The sequence below is a fragment of the Danio rerio genome, chromosome 21 (assembly GCF_052040795.2).
Source record: "Danio rerio strain M-AB ecotype USA chromosome 21, GRCz13ab, whole genome shotgun sequence".
In the NCBI taxonomy this organism is placed as follows: Eukaryota; Metazoa; Chordata; class Actinopteri; order Cypriniformes; family Danionidae; genus Danio; species Danio rerio.
Window position 1 is genome coordinate 40,283,323 of NC_141041.1, and position 10,398 is coordinate 40,293,720.

At 42.5% G+C, this 10,398-nt stretch overlaps 1 long non-coding RNA gene across 1 annotated transcript; it reads left to right on the plus strand.

The window, feature by feature from the left end:
* Window positions 1-1,179: 1,179 nt before the first annotated feature.
* LOC147838924 (uncharacterized) lies at window positions 1,180-10,155 on the plus strand. Its single transcript, XR_015520656.1, has 3 exons — window positions 1,180-1,852; window positions 9,735-9,883; window positions 10,029-10,155. It is a non-coding gene; the product is annotated as an uncharacterized LOC147838924 (long non-coding RNA).
* Window positions 10,156-10,398: the final 243 nt, after the last annotated feature.

Here is a 10,398-nt window from a genome sequence, read left to right on the forward strand (position 1 = left end):
GGACTCTTAAAGGAAATAGGAGATAAGACTCTGATTGGTTTATTTTCAAAACACACCCCTAAATCTCATTAAGAAAATAAGGTCAACCCTGTTAGACCATGCTCCACAGCCCAAGTGGATTTTTTCATCCTTAACATAGCAAAAGTGGATTCTGACACCCTCTTAATGCTTTTGCGCCCTGCGCTTTGGACTTTGCGCCTAGATCGTCAAAATAAAGGCACCTCAAATTTCTCTTGCGAGTGCCATTTGTGCTTGCTGTTCTCATGTAAATCCGCCAGAGGCCGCTGTGTACGCTTTTTTAAATCTCAAATTTCTCTCGCGAATGCCTTTCCCGCCTGCTGTTCTCTCATAAATACATCAGAGGCTGCTGTCGACTGTTTGACTGACTGAATGACTCACCGATTGACTGACCCACCCTCCCCCTTCCCTAAACTCAACCAATAGTATTTTACTGGAACTGTTCTTCACCAGACTTGAACCCAGTCGTTGTGGTAATGTCTTCTCTGAACCTCACCTCATCTCTCATACATTGTGAGCTAGCTGGACAAGCGGGTTACAGCCAGAAAGCCATCCATTCAGATGTAAGCGGTCAGCTAGTAAGCGCAAAAAGGAACGGCATCATACCTCACTGTAGCATTCATTTAATAAAATGAAATGCAGCCATACATACTTCTGGCTGAATAGTTCCTGTTCTCCAGAAATGTATATAGGGTTACGTTTTTTAGAATGAGCCTATGTTGGAAGCATAGCACTTACGTTTGACAAAATGGAAATCAAAGTAAATTTGCTCTTAAATTTAACAGTACTCAAAAACTATCTACTGCTATGCTTCAGCCCATGTTATATCTTACATTAGCTTTTGATAAAGCAAGGCTATGCAACTTTCTCTCATTGCTCCCTCTTATGGTTGATAAGTGCAATTGTCTGTTACCAACAAAGTAGGTAACAGCTCATAGAAATTTCTATAAAAGTCCATGGTTCCACTGGCAGGGATGGGCAGAGCTTTGTGTCTACCAGATTGGGCTTTCAGTTCTTATGACTTTGCAAGTTGTTTTTAGCTCATCTATTACACATTGTACTTGTGAAGTATAAAACCCAGACTCATTCTGAAAACAGACCATCAAATACATCCCAGGAGCTATGCTATTTTTATTTTTATTTAATTTTTATATTTTTTTTGCAGTTTTGGTTTTCGCAAATCCACGAGAGGCCGCTGTGTGCTCTTTTTGAAATTCCAAATTTTTCTCTCAAGTGCTTTTCGCACCTTCTGTTCTCTCAAAAATCCACCAGAAGTCGCTGTTGACTGACTGTTTGACTGACTGAAGGACTGATTGACTCAACCAACAGTATTTTAAAAAGCACAGACTTTTAGTTCTTCTGATCTTGCAAGTTTTTTTGGTGGAAGTACAATTTCTCGAAAACATAAAATCATGATAAAAGTACTCATGAACAATCTATTGCTATTGTCTTAGCCAATGTGATATCTCACTTTACACTGTAAAACTAAATCACCATTTGTTCAGCACACTATACTTTTTCTGTTGTATATACTAAGAATTGTGAATAAGAATTGATTACATAAAAATATATGGTATGTCAACAATATTTGCTAAAATGTTATGTCTGCATGTTTAACTGAGTTTTCTGGACAAACATTTTTGTGTTGAACAGGAATGTGGATATTTAAATAATTCCTGCATGCGTGACGTGATGGTTGAAAACTAAGCTTGCTTATCAGTTGCTTGAAAGAGGGGTGACACTGTGGCGCAGTTGGTAGCACAGTCGCCTCACAGCAAGAAGGTCGCTGGTCCAAGACACGGCTGGGTCAGTTGGCATCCCTGTGTTCACGTGGGTTTCCTCCGGGTGCTCTGGTTTCCGCCACAGTTCAAAGCCATGAGGTACAGGTGTCTGAGAGTAAATGGGTGTTTGCCAGTACTGGGTTGCAGCTGGAAGGGCATCCGTTGTGTAAAACATATTCTGAATAAGTTGGCGCTTCATTCCACTGTGGTGACCCCTGATGAATAAAGGGACTGAGCCAAAGGAAAATAAATGAAAGAATGAATGGATGAAGTAGTGAGTTTTTCATTTTTTTCATTTTTAGGTAAAATTATTAAAAACAGGATGATATGCACTAGAACTAATTACAGTACTTAATTTACAAATTTGAAAAAAATCATCCACTAAACCAAAAAAAATTCATTGACTCAATAGCAGTAACTGTTAATGTGTCAAGAATATCTTAATTAGTAAAATACAATAATCAACATTGCATAAATAAACAAAAAAATGTTACTGAGAAAAACTAAAACGCAGTTGTTGAGACAACTCAAAGTTCCTACTGCATCAAGTTGCCTTATTTTTTTATGTTTTCTCAACAATAATTTTTTACATTTTAGCTTTCACTATGAAACACTATGCAACTTTTTCTCAAGGCTCCTTCTTGTGGTTGATAAGCGCAATTATCTTTTACCAATAAGGCAGATTGCTTTACATTAAAATATATTAAAGTGAATATCATGTTCCATAAATATAATATTTATATTAAATATAATCATATCTATAGGTGACGCAGTGGTGCAGTAGGTAGTGCTGTCGCCTCATAGCAAGAAGGGTTGCTGGTGCGAGCCTCGGCTTAGTTGGTGTTTCTGTGTGGAGTTTGCATGTGCTCCCTGCAATAGTGTGGGTTTCCTCCGCGTGCTCCGGTTTCCCCCACAGTCCAAAGACATGCGGTACAGGTGAATTGGGTAGGCTAAATTGTTCGTAGTGTATGAGTGTGTGTGTGAATGAGTGTGCGTGGATGTTTCTCAGAGATGGGTTGTGGCTGGAAGGGTATCCGTTGTGTAAAAACATGATGGATAAGTTGGCGGTTCATTCTACTGTGGCGACCCCGGATTAATAAAGGGACTAAGCCGACAAGAAAATGAATGAATGAATAATCATTTATCATATTACATTTCTGATTGTACATATAACTGTACATATCCTCTCAATCTAATCATTTGTATGAATTTGCGAAATTAACAGATTGTATAGCTCATTGTAGTATAGTTCGTTGTTGTGTGGGAAGAAGAAGACAGGGTCGGCGATATCAGGTAAGCAATATATTTTATTTTGTTTTTGCACACCACTTGCAAACTGTGTCTGTCTGTGTGTGTGTGTGTGTGCTCTCTCCTCTCCCGACTGGTCCTCCCGTTCTCCTTAAGAAGGGATTCTCTCCGGCCCAATCACTAGAAAGACAGGTGTTATTTATCATTTCTGATTGACCCGCTGATTAGCCGCCGGGCTCCTAGCATGCTCTCCCCCCTTATTGGGTGTTCGATCACGCTTACCTCTCCACATACCCCCACCGCCCGCCTCAGGCTGGGGAGCCGTCCGGCCTGCAGCAATATATATAATATATAATATAATATCCTGCCAGCCACAAAAACTGTCTCACCTCCTTTTTGGTCTTAGGTCTCGGACAGGTTGCAATAGCTGCAGTCTTATCAATTTGGGGCTGCACCTGCCCGTGACCTAAGTGGAAGCCCAGATACCTTACCTCCACTCGCCCAATTGCGCACTTCCGTGGGTTGGCCGTGAGCCCGGCCCGTCTCAGCGCCGACAATACCGCCCTCAAATGCGGCATATGCTGAATGAGGGCCGAGTATTTTGTCCATCAGGCTCTGAAACGTCGCCGGTGCCCCGAACAGCCCGAACGGAAGCGTCACAAATTGGTGCAATCCAAACGGCGTAGTGAAGGCTGTTTTTTCGCGGGATATGGCAGATAAGGGGATCTGCCAGTAGCCCTTCGTTAAATCCCATGTCGAGTAATATCGAGCAGAACCCAACCGGTCGAGCAACTCGTCAATACGCGGCATTGGATAAGCGTCGAATTTCGACACAGCATTCACCTTGCGATAATCCACACAGAACCGGACCGAGCCGTCCGTCTTGGGTACCAAGACAATCGGGCTGGCCCAGTCGCTGTGGGATTCTTCTACTACTCCCATTTTCAACATATTACTCAATTCTTCCTGAATCACTTTTTTCTTGTGTTCAGGAAGGCGATATGTCCGGGTCCTAACAACCACGCCCGGTTCGGTCTCGATATGGTGCTGGATCAGGTTAGTACGACCGGGCAGGGGCGAAAACAAGTCAGAGTACTCCTGTTGGAGGTGCCGGATGTCAAGGAGCTGGCTCGCTGAGAGATGATCGCCCCCAGTGACCAGAGCGCTCGGCTGTTCCCGGCCGGAGCTCTCCGGCCCCAGGTCATCCTCGTTTGTAACAAGCATAGCCAGCGCCACGTCCTCCGGCTCCCTCCACTGCTTAAGCAGATTAACGTGATAAATCTGACGCGAGTCAGCCCTGTCCGAACGAACCACCTCGTAATCGAGATCACTGACTCGTCGTGTGACCACAAACGGCCCTTGCCACTTGGCGAGTAATTTAGAGTTGGAAGTGGGTAGCAGTACAAGTACTTTATCTCCCTGTGAAAATTTACGGAGTTTAGTGCCCTTATCATATCGCCGGCGTTGGTCATCCTGGGCCTTCAGCAAATTCTCTGTAGAGAGCCGCCCCAGTGTGTGGAGTTTTGCTCTAAGGTCCAGGATATATTGAATTTCATTTTTACTTTTAGAAGGCTCGTCCTCCCAAGCCTCTCTAACAACATCCAAAACCCCTCTGGGCTGTCTGCCGTAGAGAAGCTCGAAGGGGGAAAACCCCGTGGAGGCTTGGGGAACCTCCCGCACAGCAAATAATAAAGGCTCCAACCACTTATCCCAATTTTTCGCGTCCTCGTGAAAGAATTTACGGATCATTGATTTAAGCGTGCGATTAAATCTTTCCACCAGCCCGTCTGTTTGTGGGTGATAGACGCTGGTGCGAATAGATTTAATGCCCAATAATCCGTAAAGCTCGTGCATCGTGCGTGACATGAACGCGGTGCCTTGATCAGTGAGAATCTCCTTGGGGATTCCCACACGGGAGATGATGCGAAACAGCGCCTCCGCAACGCTCTTTGCTGAGATGTTACGGAGCGCGACTGCTTTCGGGTAGCGGGTTGCATAATCCACCAGAACTAATGCAAACTGATGCCTGCATGCAGATCGCTCTAATGGCCCGATGAGATCCATACCAATTCTCTCGAAGGGGATCTCCATAATTGGTAAAGGTCGCAACGGCGCTTTTGGGGCGGCCGGTGGATTTACCAGCTGACATTCACTGCACACCGCGCACCATCTGCTGACGTCACCGTGAATGCCCGGCCAAAAGAATCGGGTCATGAGGCAATTTAGTGTGGCCGCCTGACCTAAATGTCCGGCCATAGGATTAGAATGAGCCGCCTGAAAAAGCATTTCCTGGCGGCTCTTTGGTACTAATAGCTGGGTTGTATCTTCTTTTGTCTGAGCGTCTTGGGTCACTCGATACACCCTATCATTAATAACCGCAAAATACGGATAGGAGAGGGATCTATCAGGCTGGAGGATTTTCCCATCAATAATCTGCACTCTTTTGAGTGCATGTTTTAGCGTGTCATCACGCGACTGCTCCAGGGGAAAGTCCTTACACCGGGAAATTCCCAGCCCTTCCCCTGAGTCAGCGCGTGACCTCACCGCCTGGGATTCCCCCAGCTGAGCGACCCGCCCCCTATCCGGCGATTTCTTCTTCCAAGAACCACCCGCACATAAGACTCCCAATAATCTATTAAATCCAGGCCAATTAGTTCCCAGAATTAGCGGGTGTTTGAGGTGCGGGTTAACTGCTAACTCTATGTTTTTTCCCCCTGAAATTGAATGTCTATTGCCGTTAGCGGGTAGTGAATTATATCCCCGTGCACACACCTTACCCTTACCGTGCGGCTCATATCCAATGCCGGGTCTTGAAGCAGGCTTTGGTGGATGGAAGTCTGGTTACACCCCGAATCCACCAAAGCTTGATATGTACCCCCTTTTATACTCACTGGTACCCAGTATAGCCCGTTGCGACCAGGGGCGACGATTGGCGTGGCGGGGACGCGAATCAGCGCACTCGCCTCCTTCACGGAGCAGATTTTTGGTGTGCTATCCTCGTGCCCGCGACGCAAATGCATCGGCCCGGACCTTCCCACTATACCCCCGGGGACAGCAGGAGCAACCGATTGAACCGGAGAGAATCCTGGGAGTGTCTGGGTAACCGCCAGGGGTCGTTGCTCTGCCCGAATGGGGCCCCACCCCTCTTGGGACCTTTGGCAGATCCGCCATTGCGCACCACCGTCTGGGTGCAGGTGTGGGCGGTCCCCGCAGTCTGGGCCTGGGAACAGGAAGAGAGAGAGAGAGAGGGGGAGAAGAGAGAGAGGTTATTTCGCCGACCCTGGAACTCGCCACCAGGTGATCCTCCGCCAGTCGGATGGCCGTCTCCAGATCGTCAGGCCGGTGGCACTGGACCCACTCCGATGTTCGGGAGGGGAGGCGGGTGATGAATTGCTCCAGCACCACGGCATCCACCAGTTGGGCGGTGGTTCGGCCATCCTGTACCAGCCATCTGCGGCAGGCGTCACGGAGCTGCTGGGCGAACGCAAAGGGCCTGACGTTGCTCCTCCGGGTTGCGGCCGGCCCGCTGGAGAATAGCTCGCTTCAGATGAGCGTATTCCAGGAGATTCTGGGCCGGTAGCTGTTGTGCTGCGATCTGAGCTTCGCCCGAAAGCAGCGGGATGACTCTTACCGGCCACTCGGCTCGCGGCCAGCCACACGCCTCCGCCATCTTCTCGAAAAGGTCGAGAAACACTTCCGGATCATCCTCCGGCACCATTTTCTGTAAGGCGATGGGAGGGTGGGCGGCAGATGTCGGAGCGGGCCGGATCCCCTGGGACAGCAGACTCCGGATTTGCTCGCGGTCCTCCCGCTGGGCCTCCATGAGGACTTGGAAATGTTGTTCCTGGATGTTCTTCAGTTCCACCAGCGTCTCATGTTGTTGTTGGTGAAGGACCGAGAGGGCCTGGATAGCTTCCGCTATGGCATTCTTGACGGAGTGGTCATTCTGGCAGTTAGGCTCTTCTCCTTTCCCGGGTTTCGGCACCACTGTAGTATAGTTCGTTGTTGTGTGGGAAGAAGAAGACAGGGTCGGCGATATCAGGTAAGCAATATATTTTATTTTGTTTTTGCACACCACTTGCAAACTGTGTCTGTCTGTGTGTGTGTGTGCTCTCTCCTCTCCCGACTGGTCCTCCCGTTCTCCTTAAGAAGGGAGTCTCTCCGGCCCAATCACTAGAAAGACAGGTGTTATTTATCATTTCTGATTGACCCGCTGATTAGCCGCCGGGCTCCTAGCATGCTCTCCCCCCTTATTGGGTGTTCGATCACGCTTACCTCTCCACACTCATATTAAAAATTGGATGACTAAAACATCTTATTAATAAATTCAGATAAAACTGAGGTCTTGCTTATTGGACCTAAAAATCTCACACGCAAAAACCTAGAACACTGTCTAACCCTTGATGGATTCTCAGTTCAGTCCTCATCTTCAGTCTAAGATTTGGGGGTGACTTTTGGGGGTGTCGATTGAAGGCCAGATTTTAAGCATCTGTAAAATTGCATTTTTTCATCTTAAAAATGTTGCCATCAATCACATATGCTATCAATGCAGAAAAGCTTATTTATGCTTTTATGTTTGGTACAAAATGCCACCACAGACATGCTTCTCAATGCCTGTACAGCAGAATTTTCATTAGAGGTATGAATACTACAAGCATTTTAATGGTTTATTCTTTTATAGCAAACACAGAGAGTTATACATGCTGTTTTTCTGTATATCCAATGAATGCCTGTATTCACAGTGAGAGTTCTGCATGAGAATACAGCACTGTAGTCTTTCAGGTTAAAATATAGTACAATACACTATAGTTTAGTAAAAACTAAACTATACAGTATTTAATACAGTTCAAAGTATTCATTACCGATGTGTTGTAAATACTATAATATATGCAGAATAGTACACTTTACTATAGCATTGTTCAAAAAACACTAAAGTATTTTACCATAAATTGTATTCGTCATATGCACTGTACTGCTAGTCTTTGAACTGTGAGGAAAAACTGAACATATTTTAGTCAGAATGTCTGAATTGTGAGTTATTGAGGCGGAATGCAAGATGTAAAGTCAGAATTGCAAGTTGTAAAGACGGAATTGCGAGTTATTAAGTCGGAATTGCAAGTTATTTGGTCGAAAATGCGAGTTATTGCAAAATTGCAAGTTATAAAGTCAGAATTGTGAGTTATAAAGTCAGAATTGCGAGATATAAAGTGAGAATTGTGAGTTATTAAGTCAGAATTGCAAGTTATAAAGTCGGATGAGTTATTAAATCAGAATTGCGAGTTATAAAGTCGGACGAGTTACTAAGTTAGAATTGCAAGCTGTAAAGTCAAAATTGCGAGTTAAGTCAAAATTGCTAATTTTTAAATCAGAATTGCAAGTTAAAAAGTTAGAATTGTGAGTTATAAAATTAGAATTGAGAGTTATTAAGTCAGAATTGTGAGTCATAAAGTCAGAATTGCGAGATATAAAGTGAGAATTGTGAGTTATTAAGTCAGAATTGCGAGTTATAAAGTCGGACAAGTTACTAAGTCAAAATTTCAAGTTGTAAAGTCAAAATTGTGAGATATAAAGTCGGAATTCCGTGTTAAGTCAAAATTGCAAATTTTTAAGTCAGAATTGCAAGTTATAAAGTCAGAATTGTGAGTTATAAAATTAGAATTGAGAGTTATTAAGTCAGAATTGTGAGTTATAAAGTCAGAATTGCGAGTTATAAAGTTGGACAAGTTGTTAAGTCGGAATTGCAAGTTATAAAGTTAGAATTGCGAGTTATTAAGTCAGATCTGTGAGCTATTATGTCGGAATTGTCAGTTATAAAGTCGGAATTGCGAGTTATAAAGTCAGAATTACGAGTTATTAGTCAGAATTGTTGACTTATGTCGGAATTGCAAGTTATAAAGTTAGAATTGCGAGTTATTAAGTCAGATCTGTGAGCTATTATGTCGGAATTGTCAGTTATAAAGTCGGAATTGCGAGTTATAAAGTCAGAATTACGAGTTATTAGTCAGAATTGTTGACTTATGTCGGAATTGTGAGTTATAAAGTCAGAATTGCGAGTTATTAAGTCAGATCTGTGAGTTAATATGTCAGAATTGTGAGTTATAAAGTCGGAATTGCGAGTAATAAAGTCAGAATTACGAGTTATTAGTCAGTATTGTTGAGTTATTATGTCGGAATTGTGAGCTATAAAGTCGGAATTGCGAATTATTAAGTTAGAATTGCGAGTTATAAAGTCAAAATTTCGAGTTATAACATTAGAATTAAAAGTTATTAAGTCAGAATTGTGAGTTATAAAGTCAGAATTGCAAGTTATAAAGTTGGACAAGTTAGTAAGTCGGAATTGCAAGTTATAAAGTCAGAGTTGCGAGTTATAAAGTCAGAATTATGAGTTATTAGTCAGAATTGTAGAGTTATTATGTCAGAATTGTGAGTTATAAAGTCAGAATTGCGAGTTATTAAGTCAGATCTGTGAGTTAATATGTCGGAATTGTGAGTAATAAAGTCGGAATTGCGAGTTATAAAGTCAGAATTACGAGTTATTAGTCAGAATTGTTGAGTTATTATGTCGGAATTGTGAGCTATAAAGTCGGAATTGCGAATTATTAAGTCAGAATTGCGAGTTATAAAGTCAGACAAATAACAAAAAACAACTGCAACAAAATGTAAATCATATTGTTAGACATATAATAGATAAATAATATTGAAATTTTAATTTTACGTTTTTGGGAAACTCTTTTAACTTTTAACTTGCAATTCTGAAAAAGAACTTAGAATTGCAACTTTTTAAATCAGAATTATAACTTTATAACTCAGAATTACAAATTTATAAAGTCAGAATTGTTATTTTATAACTTAGAATTGCGACTTTATAACTCAGAATTGTTATTTTATAACTCAGAACTGGGACTTTATTAACTCAGAATTGTTATTTTATAACTCAGAACTGGGACTTTATTAACTCAGAATTGCGACTTTATAACTTAGAATTGTTATTTTATAACTCAGAATTGCGACTTTGTAACTCAGAATTATTATTTTATAACTCAGAATTGGGACTTTATTAACTCAGAATTGCGACATTCTAACTTAGAATTGCGACTTTATAACAGAATTACGACTTTATAACTCAGAATTGTTATTTTATAACTCAGAATTGCGACTATAACTCAGAATTATTATTTTATAACTCAGAATTGGGACTTTATTAACTCAGAATTGCGACTTTCTAACTCAGAATTGCGACTTTATAAACTCAGGATTGCAATTTTAGAACTCAGAATTGCGACATTATAACTCAGAATTGTTATTTTAGAACTCAGAATTACGACTTTATAACTCAGAACTCTGATTTTAT